Here is a 3,990-nt window from a genome sequence, read left to right on the forward strand (position 1 = left end):
CTAAGGCCCACTTGACTTCACATTCCAGGATGTCTGGCTCTAGGTGAGTGATCACAGCATCATGGTTATCTGGGTCATGAAGATCTTTTATGTATAGTTCTGTGTATTCCTGCCACCTCTTCTTATCTTCTGCTTCTGTTAGGTCCATACCATTTCTGTCCTTTATTGTGCCTGTCTTTGCATGAAATGTTCCCTTGGTATCTCTAATTTTCTTGAAGAGATCTCTAATCTTTCCCATTTTATTGTTTTCCTCTATTTCTTTGCATTGATCACCGAGGAAGGCTTTTTAATCTCTCCTTGCTATTCTTTGGAACTCTGCATTCAGATGGCTATATCTTTCCTTTTATCCTTTGCCTTTCACTTCTCTTCTTTTCTCAGCTATTTGTAAGGCCTCCTCAGACAACCATTTTGCCTTTTTGCGATTTTTTTTTCTTGGGGATGGTCTTAATCACTGCCTCCTGTACAATGTTACAAACCTCCTCCATCCATAGTTCTTCTGGCACTCTGTCTATCAGATCTAATCCCTTGAATCTGTTTGTCACTTACACTGTATAATCATAAGGAATTTGATTTAGGTCATACCTGAATGGTCTAGTGGTTTTCCTTACTTTCTTCAATTTAAGTCTGAATTTTGCAATAAGGAATTCATGATCTGAGCCACAGTCAGTTATCCGGTTTAGTGTGTGTTTTTGAGTACTTCCTTGTGTTCTGACACCACAAGAGCCCCCAGGCCCATCTTGGGGGCTCCCTGTCCCAGCCCTGGAATGGGCCATTTCTCCAGGGAGCCTGGTTCCTTTACTGGAGAACGAATGGTCTTGGAACCAAGATCTGGGCACCACATGCTCCTTGCCTCTGGGACTCTCAGCAGAGATGGGAAATACACATGCATGTAGTAACAGATCCCGCTTCCTCTGTTCTGTATCTTTCTGGGTGTAGATTACAGACCACAAGTGTGCAGACCCACAGACCCCTACCCAACACTGCCTTCTCTTACCTTCTCCTAATCTCTTTCTTCAACAGTGAGATCGCTAATTTCTTCAGTCAATGCAGTAGCTCAGTCATGTCTGACTCTCTGCGACCCCATGGGCAGCAGCACGCCAGGCTTCCCTGTCCATCACCAACTCCTGGAGCTTGCTCAAACTCAGGTCCCTCGAGTCAGTGATGCCATCCAACCATCTCATCTTCTGTCGTCCCCTTCTCCTCCTGCCTGCAATCTTTCCCAACATCAGGGTCTTTTCCAGTGAGTCAGTTCTTCCAATCAGGTGGCCAAAGTATTGGAACTTCAGCTTCAGCATCAGTCCTTCCAGTGAATATTCAGGACTGATTTCCTTTAGGATTGACTGGTTTGATCTCTTTGCTGTCCAAGAGACTCTCAAGAGTCTTCTCCAACACCACAGTTCAGAACCATCAATTCTTCGGCGCTCAACTTTCTTTATGGCCCAACTTTCACATCCATACATGACTACTGGAAAAGCCATGGCTTTGACTAGATGGACCTTTGTCAACAAAGTAATGTCTCTTTTTACTATGCTGTCTAAGTTGGTCATAGCTTTCCTTCCAAGGAGCAAGTCTTTTAATTTCATGGCTGCAGTCACCATCTGCAGTGATTTTGGAGCCCAAGAAAATAAAGTCTCTCACTGTTTCCATTTCTTCCCCATCTATTTGCCATGAAGTGATAGAATTAATTACCACAGTCTTAGTTTTTTGAATGTTGAGTTTTAAGCCAGCTTTTTCACTCTCCTCTTTCACTTTTATCAAGATGCTCTTTAGTTCTTCTTCGCTTTCTGCCATAAGGGTGGTGTCATCTGCATATCTGAGGTTATTGATATTTCTCCTGGCAATCTTGATTCTAGCTTGTGCTTCATCCAGCCTGGCATTTCACATGATGTACTCTGCATTTAAGTTAAATAAGCAGGGTGACAGTATGCAGCCTTGACGTACTCCTTTCCTGATTTGGAAACAGTTCATTGTTCCATGTCCATGGAACAACTGTTCCATGTTCTAACTGTTGCTTCTTGACCTGCAAACAGATTTCTCAGGAGGCAGGTGAGGTGGTATTGAAGAATTTTCCACAGTTTGTTGTGATCCACACACTCAAAGGCTTTGGCGTAGTCACTAAAGCAGAAGTAGATGTTTTTCTGGAACTCTCTTGCTTTTTCTATGATCCAACAGATGTTGGCAATTTGATCTCTGGTTCCTCTGCCTTTTCTAAATCCAGCTTGAACATCTGGAAGTTCTCAGTTCACATACTATTGAAGCCTAGCTTGGAGAATTTTGAGCATTACTTTGCTAGCATGTGAGATGAATGCAATTGTGCAGTAGTTTGAACATTTTTTGGCATTGCCTTTCTTTGGGATGGGAATGAAAACTGACCTTTCCCAGCTCTTAACCACACAGATTTACATATTTGTCAGTTCTCACATCCACAAGCCCAGACCACAGCTAGAGGGAAGTCCAGGCACCACACTTTCACACACGGCCCTTTCTGTCAGGAGCCTGTCTGTGGCTTCCTGTCAAGTTCCTCTTTCCACGAGACTTGGCAAGTTTTCCCTACTCTGCCCAGTGTCTCTTTTTCACAAATGAGCAGACACATGTCATCTTCCTTCTTAGAAGAAAGGAACTACTATAGGTGACTTTCTGTGCTTCTTCTCTTAACATAATGCCTGGAAGTCACACCATCCACTTAGAGTGACCTTCCTCCTTTTTCTTCAAGGCCTGCACGCCACTCTCATAAGTGTGGACATTTAGGTTGTTCCTAACATTTTGGTGGTTACAAACAATTCTGCAATGAATCCTCTTTGCATATCTGTTTCCCACTGTTTGAAGTGCATCTTCAGGGTATGTGTGTGTGCTCAGTTGTGTCCAGTTCTCTGAGACCCCGTGGACTGTAGCCCTCCAGGCTCCTCTGTCCGTGGAATTTCCCAGGCAAGAATACAGGAGTGGGTTGCCATTCTCCTCTCCAGGGGATCTCCCAAATCCAGGGATCAAACCCACGTCTCTTGCATCTCCTGCATTAGCAGGCTGATTCTCTACCGCTGCACCACCTCTAAAGCCACCTTCAGGGCAGGTTCCTAAAAACAGAGTTGCTGGTCAAAGGACAGTGCATACACATCTTTGTCTGACCCAATTCCACTCCAGAGTTCACCATGTAGGGTCCCCAGTGCTGTAAGAGGATGCTGGTTTCTCTGCAGCTTCATCAACAGAGCGAGTCATAAAGTGAAAGTCGCTCAGTCATGTCTGACTTTTTGAGACCCCATGGACTATACAGTGCATGGAATTCTCCAGGCCAGAATACTGGAGGGGGTAGCCATTCCCTTCTCTGGGGGATTTTCCCAACCCAGGGATCAAACCCAGGTCTCCCACATTGCAGGCAGATCTTTACCAGCTGAGCCACAAGGGAAGCCCAAGAATACTGAGGTGGGTAACCTATCCTTCCTCCAGCGGATCTTCCTGATCCAGGAATTGAACCAAGGTCTCCTGCATTGCAGGTGGATTCTCTACCAACTAAGCTATCATAGTTTTTAATTTTTTGCCACTTTGAGAGGTAAGAAGGGAGACCTTGGTCTTATATTAATTGCATTTCTCTATTAATGAGTGATTTCAATGTTTTTTCATATGTTTAGGATTTTTTAATATAAACTGTCCATGTATTTTCTCCATCTACCTACTCATCTTTCAGACTTCTTGGCATATTAGAGTTACAAGCACTTTTTCTGAGTGTACGTTCTGAATATTTGTTCCCAATTTGTCAAGTGCTTGTACTTTGTATATTGAGTGTTTGTCATGCAACTTTGAAAACTGTTTATGTAGTCAAATTTATTCACCTTTTGTTTTGTCTGGATTCTAAATCTTAGTTATGGGGGAGCGGGGAAAAAAAAATAAATAAATAAATCTTAGTTATGTAAAAAAACAAAATTCAACTGAGTAAATCTGAAGCTCTAACCACTTTACAAAGTCATGTATGGATGTGAGAGTTGGATTATAAAGAAA

The sequence above is a fragment of the Dama dama genome, chromosome 2 (assembly GCF_033118175.1).
Source record: "Dama dama isolate Ldn47 chromosome 2, ASM3311817v1, whole genome shotgun sequence".
NCBI lineage: Eukaryota > Metazoa > Chordata > Mammalia > Artiodactyla > Cervidae > Dama > Dama dama.